Source organism: Typopeltis vanoorti, chromosome 25 (genome assembly GCF_054136105.1).
Source record: "Typopeltis vanoorti isolate ZY-2024b chromosome 25, IOZ_Tvanoo_1.0, whole genome shotgun sequence".
NCBI classification, from domain to species: domain Eukaryota; kingdom Metazoa; phylum Arthropoda; class Arachnida; order Uropygi; family Thelyphonidae; genus Typopeltis; species Typopeltis vanoorti.
In genome coordinates this window covers 61,456,826-61,476,139 of record NC_143573.1, presented here as the reverse complement: position 1 = coordinate 61,476,139, position 19,314 = coordinate 61,456,826, and the positions used below count along the sequence as shown (strand labels likewise).

At 35.1% G+C, this 19,314-nt stretch overlaps 1 protein-coding gene across 1 annotated transcript in view; it reads left to right on the top strand.

Moving 5' to 3' along the window:
- The window catches only part of LOC150092784 (uncharacterized), a 104,868-nt gene extending 87,884 nt beyond the window's left edge, over positions 1 to 16,984 (top strand). Inside the window, exon 8 of the mRNA XM_090414529.1 lies at positions 13,948 to 16,984. The gene's annotated coding sequence lies outside the window, so the exon portion shown is untranslated. The remainder of the gene's footprint in view (positions 1 to 13,947) is intronic.
- Positions 16,985 to 19,314: the final 2,330 nt, after the last annotated feature.

Here is a 19,314-nt window from a genome sequence, read left to right as displayed (position 1 = left end):
TACTTTTACCACTACTCCTGAGATGGTGATTGGTCTGTAATTCAATACCGCAGTTTTAGAGCCACCCTTATGCAAAGGAACCACTTTGCCTAACTTCCACTCCCTAGGGACCATACCAGAGTTCAAACTTAAATTAAATATCCAGGTAAGAGGGGTTGACAATTCATTTGCACATTCACGCAACACCCGAGCTGATATTCCATCTAAGCCTACCGCAGTGTTTGCATTTAAGTTTTGCAATATATTTAATACCTCTGATTCTTTAGCTTCAATTCTCACATTAGGTATTGCTATAGGTATAGAGATATCCTCACTTGGGTGATAGACTTTTGAGAAGTGATCACACAGTAACTCGACTATTACATCTGATTTTGTCACCTCAATACCATCAGCACCCACTAAGGTTATCCTTCCGAAGTCATTCTTCCTCTTACTTGCCACATAGCGGAAGAACTCTTTGGGATTACCCTTGATCTCTTTGGCTAAGGTCTTCTCATAATCTGATTTAGCTTTTCTTACTATGCTGGTAACCTTCCTAGCTTGAGCCTTGTACTGCTCATGGGTGTCCTGATCGCCCTTCTCCTTGTAAATTCTCCATAACATTTTCTTTTTTTACAGTTCAAGCTTGATACTACTGCTCATCCATCTAATGCCTGCCTTGTTTGACCTCCTGACCATAGGGACACAATCTGATATTGCTTTCCTCAGATACCCGCTGATTTTATCCCAAGCACTGCTAACATCTTTCCCTTGCAATATGTTTTGCCATGGGATGGCTGCAAGCTCACTCCGAAGCTTGTTATAATTGCCTAACCTGTAGTTCCGTACATACCCCTTCTTAATAGAAAAATCTTAATAGAAAAATTGGAATTGGGTTGAGTTGTTTTGAATTAAGGAAGAAGCAACTGGCCTTAAATCCCTGCATGTTTTTCCAATTCGGTTTGCTTGTTTTTCGGCAAAGAAAAACCAAGTTTCAGAGAGGAAAAAACCTTCATCCTCGTATGAGACAGGCTAACTCACCTTCAGGTTAAACGCCCTGATAAAGGCGCTTGACATCCTTGATAAACGTAGGATGCTATAAATTTTAAATGCTGATATTTAGAATTTATGATCAGAGATGGTGAAGCCTAGATTAATATCATGGCTTTTAAGACGTCATTAAAAGAGTTTTTTTTAGGGGAAGGGGCAGAAAAATATGCTACTGCACATGGCGACAAAATTTCTAGGGCCAGTCCTGGTGAATATGGTGTTTGAGGTAGATATTGAAATCTCAAGTCGTATATTGTCTGTTGGATTTCATAAGCAGGTGCATTGTTATGCAAAAGCAACACGCCTTTGCTTAGTTTCTCGAACCGATTTTCCTTCAATTCCTTCAGAGCTGCTGTAAGAGTTTCACCTTTCTTGAGGTAAGGTAAGGATTACACCATCAATATCCTAAAAGACAGTGGCAAGAACTTTCCCTGCTGAGTGTTTGGTTTGAAACTTCTTTGGCCATGGAGAACCTTGGTGTCTCCACTCCATTGACTGTTGTTTGTTCTCTGGGTCATAGTGATGAAGCCATGTTTCATCAACGGTTAGAATATGAGCTAAAAATTTTCACGAGGATGAAATCCCTTTATGAAATGTTCTTTTAACATCTCAACTGTACCCGCCTCAGTGGATATCATTCACTGCAACCAGTATGCCCTGCCAAAAAATCGCTTTCCGAACGAAGTAGGATAAATAGTAGTTATAAATAGTAGGATAATAAAAAGATATATACCTCTCAAAATAATCCAAAACAAAACAAAAAAAAAAAAAAAAAAAAAAATTGCACACACATCTTCGCCCCCACATGCCTTATAATTCATTTTTCGGTGAACTGTATTTTCGATGAATTGTGATTTTTCGATGAATTGTCTTTTCGATTAACTGCTCATCGGTGAATTGCTTTTTCGGGGAATTGTCTTTCGATGAATTGTTTATTCGGTGAATTGCTTTTTCGATGAATTGTCTTTCGGTAAACTGTTTTTCGCTGAACTCTCCGGATACCAGATGACCTACCAACTCCTTGAGTGTTGACACTAGTTTCTTGGGTAGATGATAATTGGGCTGTCAGCACCTTTAACTATTGGCCGAAATGGTACTTTTTTTTTCTTGTGAATCTTGGGCAAACCATATATTTCCAGGGAACAAGCATAGTGAAGAAGTAGTTTTTTAACTGTATCCACAGGCTGGGATGTGACTGATTTAAGTAATTCTGTTTTCTTTTTAATCTGATTACTTGGGTTATAGTTCACAAGTTGATAAGTTCTATTGTCTGAGACTAACTGATTCATTTTGTCTAGGTAAGTTGTTTGGTTTAAAATAACCATTGCACTGCCTTTCAACTCTAGTGATTGCAACGTCCTGCCTTGCTTTTAAAATTTTACATCTGCCAATTCAGATTTGGTTAGGTTGCTAGTTATTGTTTTAATATTATTTAAAACTATTCAAGGTTTCTAATTGTATTTTATCAGCTATGATAAAATACAGTTAGAAACCTTGAATATGATATATAATATAATATGGTAAATAGAAACCTCAATATGGTATATAAAATCCAATTTGTTAACACCCCTGGAGGCCATAGCAAAGTTTAAGCCTTTACTAAGTTGCGAGCGTCTGTCATTGTTTAGGGGAGTGGGTAGAAAGGTTTATCACATGACTGTTCATTGAAGGAAGTTGGTGGTTCCTGTTATCACTTGTTATCCTCTCTTGTTAGTAGTTGGCTGTTCTTGTTATATTTGGCTTGATGATGAGAAATTTAAATTTGTCTGTTGGCTATTTAAATATTGCTGATCTTTAAGTCTGAAATTTGGATATAAGTTTTATTTTATTTGTTTTCAGAATATGTTGAGCTGAATTGTCAGTAATCCTCTCAAGTATATCCCAAATATATGGATTTAAATATCTTAAAAGTTCCGATTTTAAATTTAGAACCTGATTAAGTTTTTCCTAACAATGTCAAGTTCTTTCCTAATATCCTCATTTTTAATATGATACTGCTCTTTTCATAAATGTCCCAATGAATGATACAATTCTTCTTTTTCAGGACAAATTCTTCTTCTTATTGTTATTATTACATAACATCTCCGGGGAGTCCAAATACTCGTTGAGGGAGGGCACCTAATCTACAGCTCTCAGTCTTCATCACTCCACTAACCACAACTACCTTCATCATCTACTGCTGACCACCACCACTATTTTCACAGACAATCACAAACATCCATGCCCAGCCAGCTGAGTTGTTTCCTGCCTGATATCTCAGTGCTCTTTGCTCATGTACTATGTTCTGGCTGTTTTGTGGCAAAATACTTTTTACCCGCAAAAAGAAGACACAGCCATGGGCTAACTGTTATCCTCCCCCCCCCCCCCAATTACTAACTTTTATATGGAAGCTTTTAAGCAACAGATTCTTTACTTTAAAACCCAAGTCTAGCTTAGACATGTTGATGCTGTTTTTGTGCTAGACATTAGACACTTTTCTCAACCACATAAACCAACAACACAAATGCATAGAATTCACAACTGAAATTGAAAGTAAGAACACGCTTCCTTTTCTAGATACACTTGTCACGTGTCTTCCTTCCGGGAGTCTTTCCTTCACTGTTTACCGTAAGCCTACACATACTGGCCAATATATACACAGAAACCCTTACCACCACCCAACACAAAAACTAGGTGTCATTAACATAATAAAAAATAGGGCTTTGAAGATTTGCTCCAGTGAACAAGCACTTGAACATGAATTAAAATTTAATAGCAATACCTTCCTGAAAAATGGCTACAGCTAAAATATCATACTATCAACAAAATTCTTCACAAGGCTCCACTTAAAAACAAAAATAAACTAGATTACCATAAAACTGTAGTAGCCATTCCATATATTAAAGGAATATCAGATAAAATAACAGAATATACTACAGAAGTACAATCTTAATGCCATCTTTAAACCTCCTGCAAAATTAAAGAACATATTCAACTCATCCAAGGATCCACTTCTTCTGCTGGCCCACCCTGGAGTATACCATATTAATTGTACCTATAATTTGTCCCATAATTTGCACAATTACTATCCAAAAAAAAGGAACATAAGCAGCACATTAAATTTAATAAGTATGTTAAATCTCTTTCTGATCACCCTGAATAACACTACATAGAATTGACTGGAAAGGCACTTGTTTACATCACACCAAAATGTGGTATGAGCATAAATTTAAGAAGGCCTGTGAAATTCTTATCAGCCACCCTAATCTTAACAATAATGGGCATTTAAAAATCCCAAGAATATAGATGACACATATTCCATCCACTTAACCTTTTGGTCTAAGAGTTAATTATAATTTGGACTATAAGTAATCTAGGATCTTAATTTGTGTATATAACAACACTTATGTTAAATTATGGATTAGGCCACCACTTTTGCTGTATTAAAACGATATATGTTCTTTGCTGATGTTATAAATAGAATATAGCTTTGATGTAGTTACTTTTTTTCTCACTAGAGGTCAGGCCAGTAAAAAATCATTCTCACTTTAGCATGCTGTTTGAAATGTAATATAGCTTGTCTTTGTATATATATATGTGTATACTCCAGATGATGACCTTAATGTGAAGGTCAAAATGTTGGGAAATTAAAGTAATTATTCCTAACACAGTTGTAGTCTCTATAATTTTACTGAAATGAATGCTGATCACCATGTAAGACTAAAGGGAAAGGATTAGCTAAGCAAATGTTCTTTGCCAGGATGGCAGGAAAAAGACCAAGAGGAAGACCAAGATGTACTTGGATTGATACAGTAAAAGTGCCTTAGAAGACAGAAATATAAGATGATAATGTTAGCATCTTGACAGATAGATTAATTTGGAGAAAATTTGTCAATTGGAAGTCAGTAATGATGTAACTTTTTCATGTAGTATTATCATAACATCCTCTACGCCTCCCTCTTGAGGGTACGTTTCAGGAACTTGATTATGATGAAAGATGAAATAATCTTTATATAATCATTACTTCATATGTTGAAATCTGTTTTTTGTTGCTGGTATCACTTGTAAATCAACACATGATATAAATTTTCAAATGTAATCTTTTTATTCATTTGAAGTATTTTTTTAATAAGAAGCTATTTTGCAAAATACCCCAGTATTTTGAGAAGCTATTTTGTTTTTTAATTCAGAATCTAATTGAAAAAAAAAAAAAAAAAAAAAGTAAGATAAAAGAAACTAGCTGGTTTCTTTTATCTTGCAAAAGAATTTATCTTTTATTTCTGTATCAATAATGAATTTAGTTTAATCCTTTATCCCAGTGAGAGCAAACAAAGTTTGCACCTGAAAATATCTTCAGGACTGAATATAGTATTGTACTAACTTACCTGGGTAAGTAGTGCAACACCAAGGCAACTCGTAGCAAAGGTAGAGCAAGCTACCAACACTCCTAACCCAGTATCTCCCATAATGCAAAACACATTTCCTAGTGGATATGTATACTTTAATGCATAACAGTATACATATCCACTAGGAAATGTGTTTTGCATTACATGGGAGATACTAGGTTAGGAGTGTTGGTAGCTTGCTCCACCTTTGCTACGAGTTGCCTTGGTGTTGCACTACTTACCCAGGTAAGTTAGTACAACACTATATTCAGTCCTGAAGATATTTTCAGATGCAAACTTTGTTTGCTCTCACTGGGATAAAGGATTAAACTAAATTCATTATAGTCTAACCTAGTGATAAATAAATGTTCTGTATCAATGTTTCTTATATTTTTCTTTGATATTCTATGAACTTAGCTAAAGACCTCGCATTGCACTCTCAAGTACTTATCTTAATTAAATACAAGTAAAATAAAAAGAAGGATATTATTTGGTCTAGTGATTCAATCATAAAACATGCCATAGCTATTAGTTCGAGTTTTCCTGGAGCAAAAATAAATATAATAAATGCAATTGAAAACAAAAAAAAATAAAGCAAAAGATGTAATTCCAGTAGGTACAAATGATTTCACTAGCAATCAGTTCGATATGATGAAAATACAGTAAAACCCCGTTTTTACGTTCCCACAATTTAATTTTTCCTGCCATTTACATCATTTTCCGTTGGTCCCGTCTTAAGGCCTATTCTTACGATATATTGTTTTCCCACCATTAACAACTTGATGTGGACGTTATTTCCAGTGATTTGTGTTTTTTTATCAGGTGGCAACACTGATTTTCGAATCAATTTCCTCTCATTCAAATCGATTTCTGCAGAAATCTGCGCATTTCTGTTCCCAGATGGCATTACTTTCAGCTGTAGTTTTGTTTCCACCATCATGGTGACTTGCATGCTTGCAGCAGTGATGAATGATAACTTGATTTTTCAATCACAGTACAAATTGATATTGCAGAATTTCTGGTACGTAATTTAGCATGTGATAGTTGCGGTGGTGGATGATCGATGTTAGTAACATGGAGAAAAAAGACAGAAAATGTATTTCGGTAGAAGAAAAGATGGCAATTCTGCGACTTGTAGATTGGCATGCCGGAACATGTGTGCAATTAGCAAAAGATCTTGGACAATCCACTTTGAACGATAGTAAAAAACAGGTCAAGCATTGAACTCAATGCAAAGCAATGTGGCGCTATGTCAAAAAAACAAAAATATATCCAGACATCGGCATACGATGAATTGGATAAACTTTTGCAGAGTGGTTTGTTCTACGAGAGCATCGGGTATTCCAGTCGATGGTACTATACTCCGAGCGAAAGCACTTGAATTTGCTGTGAGGTTGGGGATTAATAGTTTTACTGCGTCAAATTGATGGATTGATCATTGCAAGACCCATCACAATATTGTGTATAATCAAGTGTGTGGAGAAAGTAATAGTGTTGCAGGGGAAACTGTAAACCAGTGGAAACATGAACTAAAGACTATTATTCAAGACTATGAACCGAAAAATATTTTCAATGTTGACGAAACTGGGCTCTTTTATAATATTCTGCCAAGTAAAACATTGTGTTTTAAAGGAGAGAAGTGTCACGGTGGGAAACTCAGCAAGCAGAGGGTAACTGTTTTGCTCATGGTCAATGCTGATTGATCAGAAAAATTACCTCCACTGGTAATTGGTAAATTTAAAAAGCCAAGATGTTTTAAGAACGTGAAAAATCTGCCTACTAAGTATGATGCCAACATCACAGCATGGATGATCAGCATCATCTTCACATCCACCATGCATTGCTCTGGATGCTAGAATGGGGGCAAATACTACTACTCCTAGACAAATCTCCTGCACACCCTGAAGATCTGCAGCTCAGAAACATTAGATTAGTATCTTTCCCCCTAATTGTACAAGTGAGCTTCAGTCATTAGATCTGGGCATCATCCATGCATTTAAATGGAAATATAGAAAAATGCTTGTTGAAAAAGCTGTGTTTATGCATGATAATGGCATAGACCCAAAACAAATGACCATATCAATCCTTCATGCCATGCATTATATGGCCAAAGCATGGTTGCATGTTACTCCTGAAACCATATCCACCTGTTTCCGGAAGGCAGGAGTTACGTTTGTGGAAGAGGAGGAACAACTACAGGAGAAAGAAGAAGATATGTCAGAGCCCAACAACTGGTATGTGATGGATGAGTCTTTCTCATTTCAAGACTATGTTGATGTGATCACATCAACGGTACCAACTGTAGAAGACATCCTTTCCAACCACCGTGGTGAAGAAGTGGTTGAAGAAGACTGTGATCAAGAGCCTACCATCCCTACTAGTTAGAAGCAATGGAAGCTATCTCTGTTTTGAGGCAGTATATTGCAAAGTGCATCAGGAGACGATGGGGCATTTAATGTGGAGAGGCAGGGTGGAACTTATAAGAGTGCAGAAAAAGCAAAAACAATCAATAATTAAAGATTTTTTTAAATAGATAAATGTAAGTAATTGTAAATTCATTTATTTTCAGTTATTAAATTTTGTAATCAAGTATGTAGTGTCACATACTAGCAGTAAGTCATCTTTTAGCCTTTTTTTTAATGCGTTTTACATTTCCTGCTATTTACACTTTTTTCCATCAGTCCCCTGGAAAGTGTAAAAAAGGGGTTTTGCTGTATATAGAACAATTACTTCTCCTAGCAATTGTTCTAATATCCTTTCAAAGAGAGAAAGTAAAAATCAAGTATATTACCTAGACATGATAGAAATGAAGAAGGGTCAAGATGGTGTTGTGTTGACTTCCTTCTAATATATGTACTTTTTTTTTTTGTCTATTATACAAATACTCATAAGACTCTTTCTCAGGTATCAAGTGGTACCTCTGAATAACAATGGAATTGCCTCAGGGTTGAGCTAATACCAGAGTATCTGAGATCAACCTCTCATAAAGCACTAAGAAATTTATTTTTATTCCTGCACCACTTAGGGCTTTTAGATTAAATAAACTATATCAATCAAGAAGCGATCTCTAGATTGTACTTAAGTGATACCTTGACCTTGCAGACGTGGCCAAAATCTCTCCTTTCTAATTTCCCGCCTAGGTTCATATTAAATTTTATAAGAGGTGCATCGGATTCCAAATTACAGACAGCCTTAATTGGATTCAAAATCAAGGTTTATTGAACACTATAATTATATATGTACAGTACATGTTATTTTTGATCTCATTCCAAGAGAGTCTCTGACAATTAGGTTAACATTAAAAAACACTAACAACATACAGATACTCAAACTGATTATTTTTATATTAGCAATATCAATCTTATCAACAAACAAGCACTCTAACTAGGTATGATATTCACAGTAATAATTATTCCAATCCAGTCACAACCAAACCACTCTAGATAGCATCAATGTCTTTTACAATTTGTTATTAATATCATTCTGAATTTTATCATAACACTCTATAAACACATATTACAATTCAATTCCTTTAGGAGACAGTAAATTTATGGTATTTATCTCAAGATCAGTTCAGTTCTTTATGATACTATTAATGTTCTTTCCTCTGAATCCTTTCTTTTAGGCTTACATGGTGATCCGAATGCATTTTTGAAAATTATGGAGACAACTACCGTGTTTGAATAAAAACTTTAGTTTAATATAACTAAAATCTACATTCGACGTTTCGACCTTTATGTCAAGGTCATCTTCTGGAGCATACAACTATACACAGAAAACAAGCTACACTATAATCAAACTGACCAACCGCTACAACAATTGTTGTAGCGGTTGGTCAGTATCTTTAACAAACCAGTTTGATTGTAGTGTAGCTTGTTTTCTGTGTATAGTTGTATGCTCCAGAAGATGACCTTGACATAAAGGTCGAAACGTCGAATGTAGATTTTAGTTATATTAAACTAAAGTTTTTATTCAAACACGGTAGTTGTCTCCATAATTTTCAAAAATACATTCTTTCCTCTGAATCACAACCTGACACAAATCCTTTCATCCATAGGCAAACAGATTGATCTTCAGGAATTTGTTTCTCCTTAATCGAATTTTCCATTGAGTCCTCTCTGGCTTTAAGCACGCACGTGGTTCTCCGTGCTATCGGTGAACTTCCACGATGTCTGCATAACAAGCGCGTAACCCTTCCTTCTGCGGACGGCTGGGCCTATTCTCGCCCCATGGACCTCGAGTTTCCGCCGATGCCTCGATCAAAACCTGTGGAGTAGAGGTGCTGCCACTCTTCTCCAGTTCGCGACACTGAGAGACCAACACCAGGAGATCAGGAACAAAAAGCCTTGTGTGGGGGGAGTTCTTGACCCTTTTATTTTGCCTTCTATCATGGTGATTCTTGCACTCCGCGATGTCTACGTAGCGCTTTCACATGCGTCGACGTCACAACATCCACCTTTTTCCTTTACCCTTCTCGTGTGCCGTCGGTACGCGATTGCCTGGGGCAAACCGCTCCCCTTCACATCACTGCTTCGTGACCTTTGGATTTACATCCCCTTTAGAAGTTTGTTCAAGTCATTCAACAACTCGTAATACTTATGGCTCTAACAAATATTAAGTATTTACATTTCCACTGTTATTTACACAAACTAGTGAGTGTTCTTTTGTTAATACTTGATAACTACTCTTTTTTCTTAAGTTTGGAACATTTAATATTTACAAAGCTGTATTATAATACCTAGAGACAAACACATGTATTTAATTTCCTTTTCATTGGGTTATGTATGTTAAATCGTGATTAGATTGGAATTCCTAAAATCACAATTTAACAATGGAATGATTTGGTGTGTAGGCTATGTAGAAGGAATAAATGTGTGGAGTGAGTTTGAGGGAAGAATGGATTTGTGTTAAGAGGAACAGCCTGTATTTGAATGCATTTGATATCAACAGTCTGGAAAAATTATTAATTAGTATTGAAAATTAAATTATGATGGGTGGAATGGTGAGAATCTGTGCATAAGAGTAACCATGTTATGTAATGATGATAATGATCAGAATATGCATTATTATTGAAAAGATTATGAGTAAAGAACAAAAGTTGGTTTGTCTGGTTCAGACATAATAAGCAACATGCAAGCATGTCTACATAAGTAAGACATTAGATAAGAATAGAGATCTTCAAGTTATCCAACTGGATCATGCAAAGTACAGAAGTGAGTTTTCAAAAGCATGCAGGTAATTTATGTCTTCAAGTGTCCAGTTTTCCATTAGAACTTCAGATCTGTGCTTATGTCTACATGAATTAGAAACAGAGGGATAGACTTTGTTGCCTTGACAGATACACATACTGGCCACTGAATTAGAAACCTATATGGAGATGTACATAAACATCACTTATGCAGTGTATATGCAAAATACTTTGTCAGATGTGTCACACAGGTTCTAGGTAACTATTTAAGAATGCAACTAGTCAGTAGTGTTGATCACAATGGGAGAAACACAGGATCTTTCAGAGTTTGATAAAGGGTTTATTTTGGGTGCCTGTCTGTCTGGAGTCATGATTTTGAAAACAGTAGAGCTGACTGGTTTCTCAAAAGATGAGATATACTAGATGCTTAATCAGTGGATAAATAACCCACGTTGCTTATTTAAGCCGTAACTCTGGTCCTAAGACAGCCTGTCAGGAATGAGATTGCCATTGTCTGAAAAAGCTTGTAGAGACAAACAGAACTTCCTGTGAGCAGCAATTCACTGAAACATTTAATGAAGGCTGTTCCTATCTCACTGAACTATGCACACAGAATTAAAGAAAATCAGTATTGGCAGTCAGTTTCCATATGGAAGCCACTGATTTCTGCAAATAACTGGATGGATAGTTCATGTACAGTAGTGTTCACTGTGACTGGACACTGTAAGACTGGGAAAAAAAAGTCATGGTCCAATGAGTCGCAGTAAATCTTGTTCTGTACTGATGGTAGGTAGAGAGTTTGACAGTAGCTCCATGAAGCAACAAACTCAGCTTGTCTTGTAAACACAACTCAAGGTTCCAGAGGTGGCGTCATGGTGTGGGACAAGTTCTATTAGTATGGAACAGGTCCCCTGATATTGCTGGAAAGTCAGGTATCCTTTAAGGAATATCTGGATATTGTTGCCAATCAAGTTCATCCTGCAGTGTTGACATTTTATCCAGTAGGTGATGGTTGTTTCATGAATGACAATGCTACTGTCCATTGCATAAGAATTGTTCAACAGTCATTCAGAGAGCATGAGAGTGATTTCCATCATCTTCTCTGGCTGCCATAAAGCACGGATCTGAACTCCATTGAGAATGTATGGGATGTGCTAGAAAAACAGATCTGTGAGCAAAGTTCTCTTCCATGAAATCTGAGCCTGTTAAAGGACTGTCTGGTGAACATCTGGTATGTTGTAGACACAAATGCAGTCCATCATCTTATGTAATCTCTTACACAGTATGAAGTAAAAGTTTCTAATTTAGTGGCTGGAATGTTTATGTTGGGTTTTAGATTTCTCTGTCAGCAATGTCTCAGTGAGACATTGCTAAAAGAGACAGGTATATGCAGTGGTATTGATGCAAGTAGTTGAATGGATAAAGGGGATAGGAGAGGAGGGGTGTGCTTCTAATGATTTTGGGTGCAAACTCACGTCTCTGATGTTTGGATCATGCAAACTCACTTCTGTAGTTTGCATGATCCAGTTGGATAACTTGAAGATCTCTATTCTTATCTATTTTAGTCCAATTAAAGTAGAAATCAATGATCGCAATACTAGTAAAAATTTTGTGTGGCAGTGAGTTTAAAGCCATGTGGTGTGAGCTGAAGTCTAACAAGATCAAATAATCAGTTGCTAGTGACAAAGAAATGCATTACCACTAAAGATCATTGGTATGAAATGAATAATCACATGTGAGACTTTAGTTATTGGATAACAGTGATTTGAGCTGTTGCAGAACAATTTCCTCAAGCAGCCTGTGGTAGAAGAAACTGAAGGTCATAGTGTTAGATCTGATTATACCCTCAGGGAGGGTGTTAAAGATGTGACTCTTCTGCTTCTGGTTGGTGATGGTGATCATGCTATACTGTCTTGGCAAGAGGATAAGTTTATCAATGATCCATTCTAAAATAGTTATATCATGCTATCTACAAAGCAGGAAATTATGACTAACTGAGTATCGATAATCTGCATTTAATCTCATGGTATCTGATTGCCAGACGGGAAGGATATCACAGTATATGGAAAGCATTTAAAAATACTTAAAAGATGCAATATTGGAATGTGTCTGTAGCATTCAAAGAATAAATATGATAGGAGCACAATCTTATTAAGGATTTACATGGATGTACAATCTTATTAAGCAAGAGATTCTTAAGAAAAAAAAGATTATGAGGAAGGAATACTTGTTATTACTATTGTATGGAAAGATAAGTCAGTATGAAATTAAACTGGCTCTGCAAGCTAAAGACAGCCTGAAGAATTTGTCATTATGCTGCAAGTGAAAGAAAGAATGAAAATAAAAGATCTGAATGCAAATAGTATTCGAGTGATAGATGGAGAAGAGATTGTATGACTAATTCAGTACCCATTTTGCTAAAAGTTATCAACCTTGATATATGCACTTGGAGATCATTACTATCTCTTCAGTGGATGAAGAAACTCAGGTGTATGAGAAGGAAGTACTACAGCTGTTACATAAACTGAATAAGAATTCAGCAGTAGGGACTAATGGGATATCAACATAGATGCTAAAAGAGTGTTCAGCTGAACACTGGCTATTCCTTTGACGAGGCTATATTGAGTTACAGAACAGTGAAGATTCCACAGGGCTGGAAACAATGTATAGTAATTCCACTGCAGAAGGGTGTTGTAACATCCTTGCACTATCAACCTGTTAGTGTCTCTGATGTGCTGATAAAGTTTTTGAAAAGCTGGTAAGAGCTTGCATACACAAATTGGTTAACAGAAAATTTATGCTTTGAAATAAACAGATGAGTTTACTAAGGGACTTACTACCTGGAGGTCTCACTCTTAATTATATATACTATGCTTACACTCCTTAGTATACCAAAGAGGAAAAAGAAACTTTGGCATAAAAATTGTGTTGATAGATTGCCATTATTATTATTAACATTTGACATCCATGGAGTCAGAGACTCATTGTGGGAGGTGCACACTATTGCACATAATGCTCATCTAACCATGCCTTAAATACAGTTTCCAGCAATGGCCTCTTGTTTTCCCCTCTCACATTCTATGAAAAATCTCTTCCATGTCAACCTGATAACAACCCCTGACTAGCTTATGTCTCAATCATATCCCCTCCTATTCACAAGACTTTGTAACTTACATTCTCTCAATATGTCCTCGTACTCTACATTCCAAAGATCACCGACCACCTTTGTAAATCTTTTCTGGACCATTTCCACCATATCCTCATCACCATGAAAACCTGGTGACTAAATCTGTAAACAACTTTTTGGTTATTGTTAATTTTGTGAATAATGCTCTGTACTAAAGAAAATATTGTTTTTCCTTACAGATATTCAACATTTCATTGTTGTTCCAAGGAAATTATCAGGAATATTTTAGATAATTGAAAAGAAGCACTGCACATTAATGTGCAACTATGAAGCATATAACAAGAATCTTTTGTTCAATTATGCCACATCTGATAATGGTTTCCTTTCATCTTCAGAGGACATTAGTTCATATTTTGAAAAGTTCCACTTCTGCTTAAAGCCTGTTGATAAGAGTTCCATCTTTAAAGAGATGTTCAAATTTACATTTTATGAAACAATCACCCTAGTCCTTTTACATGGGATCCCATTGTTGCTTTTAATCTGGGTCTGCAAAACCTGCCTTGCTGAATAATTCTTACAATTTTTTATATTATTAATTAATCTGATGCCTGCTGTTTAGACTCTGTAGAGCATAGTGTCCAGGAATATTGAATTCTGTATAATTTTGGATGGGATAAAGGGTCCTTGGTGAGATGAAGTAATCTTGAGGAAAATTTCGGTAAAATGGGAAATAAAACATCAGGATTGGTTTAGCCAGTAATTATTAAAAACACATGATGGAAGTATTAGAAATTTATTTTATTATTTTTTATTAGATTCCATGATTTTCTCCCGTAAGATTGGAGTATAAAAATCTTTGTTTACTGTTTTCATGTAGAAAAGAAAATCTGCATTCAGAAATATTTATGGTTAATTGTAATTTTCTTCAGAATAAATTTGTAAAATTAAGGAATTCACTTCTTGAAACTATTTTGAATGTTAGTGTTGCAAATTTACCTTATCAGAAAGTCATTGTTTCATTGATCATATCTGCCTTTTATCCACAATTTCTTTATCAAGTGTTTAGGGTATTTTAATGTTATAATTTAAATTTTAATAGTGTGACTCCATTTATTTTATAAATTCAATTCACACCTCTTTTGTTAGAGAAATAAAACACTTTGAACTTTTTCAGCACTATTATAGTGTTGTTTATTAGTACAGATCACACTTTATGCTTGCTGTAAATGTAAAACCCCCTAGTCGGTTATTATTCTTTATAAATTAAATTGTATTGAATGATAACATGCACGGGTGTGTTACCCTACAGTTGTATTTTCAAGCAAGCAACACTATTAGGCTGAAATAATTCACATCAGGATGGCTTAATTAAATCAATGTATGAATGTTGGAGAGAACTGAACAGTTGTCTTGAGCTTAGTTAATTCATGATATTAATGTGGAGATATTCAAGCAAAATATGTAGTAACATAAGAAACACTATTAATATTGGAATGAGTTGTATATAACCACATTGAGAATGGAAATTGGCATATTACCCAAATAATGTACAGATTTCACTGTATATGACTCCCACTCCTGTAAGGTAAACTTATAGTACATTTGTACTGTGCATAAAATAAGCAGAAGGTCTCCTAATAATGCCACACCAGATATCATAATTCTGTGAAGCAACAAGAAATAAAAGTTATCTGTTTTTGTACATTTGTAATATTCTGAACTAGATTGAAATGAGATGGTCTAATTAGAATGAGATTAATTTCTAAGTTCTGAAATCTCAAAATTATAAACTTGAGCAGCACAGAAACTTAAAAAATTATAAAATTTACTGTAGGTGATGACTGTCATCATCTTGACTACTTATGTTACAAATGCAACCACTGAAGTAGTAATGCATTATATTATAAAATAAATCATCTGACACCTTTTATTCTCAAACAGAGGTAGGCAGAGCTCCGTTACCCCTAACATTTTGAAGGTGGTGGCTGGCTGTCAACCATCTTCAGGCTTTCAGGAGAGAGACAGAGAGAGAGAGATTACAGCAGACAAGTGCTGCCATCTTGTGATTCTTCATGTTTTTGGAAGGGAAGCCCCGTCTTGCTTGTGCCAAAGATCTACTAACTTGGGAACTGGCCAAAGAAAGGCCTTGAAGTTTTTTAGTCAGCAACTAGAATCAAATCTATAATGTTCTCTCTCTTCAAGTACACTAGTACCATGGAAGCAAATCTCATTCCCACAGGGCTATTATTATAATAATATATCTTATATATAAATCTGCTATAATTGCAAAGTAGGTTGTGTTGATGAAGTTCCAGCTGAAAACTGTAAATATTGTAAATTAAAAAAGAAAGAAAAGAAAATATGTATCCCCTCTCACTATAGTAAACGTTAGAGTAAACTTGTTTACTATAACACCTCTCAGAAAGTCTTAAATCAAACCATATATGCCCAATGCTATTCTAAAACAATTCAGTGTAGCAAAATATTCTCTGTAACAAATTTTTCCTGAGGTTATGAGTTTTCTATAATGAGAGATCCTGCATTACATAGTACTGTAATTTCTACTAACTGGAATCGGTTGTACTGCTGTAAGAGGTATTTTTGTGCCATTTACATCTTTGTTTGCTTAAATATGTAAGAAATATATAAGAAACCATTTAGAAGACTTTTCCTTGTGTACTGTAAACAATGATAAACATCAAAATCGGTTATTTTTATAAACTTTACTAATTACTGAATATGAAAAGTCATCAGACTGGCAAGTTTTCTGTTGTTCTAATGACAGTTTTAATGAGTATAAGTAATTTGTGATGTGCAGCTAAAAGAAAACATCATGATAGTGTACTATTTAAAGTTATATCTTTGTAGGTATTTTATTCAGTAACTCAATTTATCATAACTTGGCACTCTTTGAACTGTATCAGCGTAATTTATCAAATCAAAAGAAGTGGGAATCAGAGAACAAAAAATGTATATTATTTCAGTTATGACTTTGATGAAGAAAACATTTCTCTATGGTTTGCATGGAAAAAACTGCTGCTTTTGCAATTCCAGACTAAAACTGCTCTTTCTTAGCTTATGTAAAAGATTTACCACATGACTTTGAGTATCGAAGTTTAACTAGTAGGTGTTTCAAAATTCGAAAATGATAAAAGTCCATTTTAATATGTCGAATCTTTGGAGAGAGAGATTTACTGTAATTTCTCGAATTTTAAACCTATTTTTGTACATTCTTTATATGAAATACTGGTACCATAAAAAGAGAATAAAAGTAATGTATACATAAATGAACCGACATTATTTTGTAATAAAAATTATTTTAAACCATTGTTATTCATATATCAGATTTGAATGTTATAATTTGTTTAGTAATGGTAAATTTTTGAACTTTTAAGCCTGTTAATGTGGCAACTAATTTTAAATCAAAAAGTCTTCTCCTTACTGATCATGGATGAAAATTTTGGATCAGCAGACATCCTGTGCTTTTCTAATTTTTTGTCATGTTACTTGAGCTTGTTATGTACTCTAATAGAAAGAACTAATATTTAGTATAAAAACGTAGATATAACTAGGGATTCTGCCTTTACAGGTAGCCATTGATTACATTACTAAGTGAGCATGTGCCATGAATATGAGGGCTTAATCAAAGCATACTTGACAATGTCAGGAAACCAACATGGCTTGGTGATGGGGATTGTAATGGTTTTAGTGACATTTTAAAAGTACACAATATTAAATGTAAAAAATGCCCTAATATGATATTAACTGTCTTTAAGTGAAAAGGAAAAGCTTGTTCTTGGAACAAAAAAAAAAAATTATATATAGGTATATGCAATAAGCAGGGCCGTGATGGTTTCACAGCAAGCAACAAAATTCATCTGCTACCTAAAATCTCTCAAACATCTGAAGCAAAATTTGAATTGACAACTTATTTGATTGGAGATTGGGAGGATCTATCTGCTCTGCCAGCCAGTCCAGCAAAATAGCTAAGAATGTTTTGGATTACTTGGAACCGTTGTCTAATAGTAATGATTTGATGTCTGGTTTGGAAATTAAACATGGCTTTATTTTTATTATTTCACAGACATCTTCATGGAGTCTAAAGGCTCATCATGGAAGGTCAACACTGACTAATATTGGCATGCATTCCTCTTCTTAACTTAGTTGCTTACATACAAAACATGGCAATCTATTCCACTCATTTACCACTCTTCAAGAAGGGGGAGGAAATAATCTACTCTATTTAACCACACGCTTACAAAGCTTCCAAGGGTGATCTCCCTTTGGTCTCTCCCACCCAGTCATATATTGAAAAAGTTCTTTAGCATCCCCTTCAATAAAACCTTTTCTTAGTAATCTAGGAACTGTAAGCACTCTTCAAACCATTCATCATTTTGGTTACTTGTGTCCACAACCTTTCCACTTCAAGTTGACAATCTCTGCACAACAGGAGATGCGCACAGATTTAGTCATCCAAAAACCTTATAAAAAGGGATAATAATTTCCTTAGCTGTATTTGCCAGCTAAGGAAATTATTAGTTTTTGGGCTATTTAGTCACCTTTTTCAGTATTTTCTGTAAATAAGAATCAGATATGGAATCGAGTGTAACAGATATACTATTTTTAGGAATGACAGAAGCGATAGGAGAGGAGGAGGAGTGCTACTAATGATATCAGATGACTTAAGTCCAGTTAGAGTAGAAATACAAGAAAACAATGATGGTAACAATGTCCCATGTAGCAATGAGTTTGAGTCTATTTGGTATAAAGTGGAGGTTAACAGAATGAAATATATGGTGGGGTGTTGCTACAGACCTGGCAGCTCACTTGTGGGGGACGAAGAAATGCATCGCCAATTTAGCCTTATGGGTACCAAGCGAATGATCATTATGGGTGACTTTAATTTTCCAAACATTAATTGGGTAGAAGAGAAATCTCATGATTAGAAAGAACAGGAATTTATTGAATTGTTGCAGGATAATTTTCTCGAGCAGCATGTGAAAGAAGGAACTCTAGGTCAAAGATTGTTGGATTTGCTCATAGCATCAGAAGGGATCTCTGTCAAGAATATGGCTATTTTACCACCAATTGGTGACAACGATCATGCTGTTCTTTCTTGGGAAGTATCTACTTGTATTGAAGCTCTGATTAAATCAGGCTACATGCTGAATTACAAAGCTGGAAATTATGATCAACTTAGGAGAATACTATCTTTGGTCCCATGGTATCAGTTACTGAATGGAAAAAATGTCAGCAGTGCATGGGAATCTTTGAAAAAGTGCTTGAATGAGGTGGTATCTGAATGTATCCCTAGTGTTCGAAGAATAAATAGGTTGGGAGTGAAATGAATGTGCAGCCTTATTAAGCTAGAGATCCACAAGAAGATGATGTGGAAAGAATATTGTGAGAATAAGAGTGAGAGGAGTTATGAAATATATAAAGCTCAGGCCAGAAAAGTAACGAGTATTGTGAGAAAAGCTAAAATGGAGTGTGAAAAGAAATTGGCCATGCAAGCTAAAGGCAATCCAAAAGAATTTTATCATTATGTTGCAAGCAAAAGAAAGAATGAATGTGGAAGAATAACTTTATTGAATGCAGATGGTACA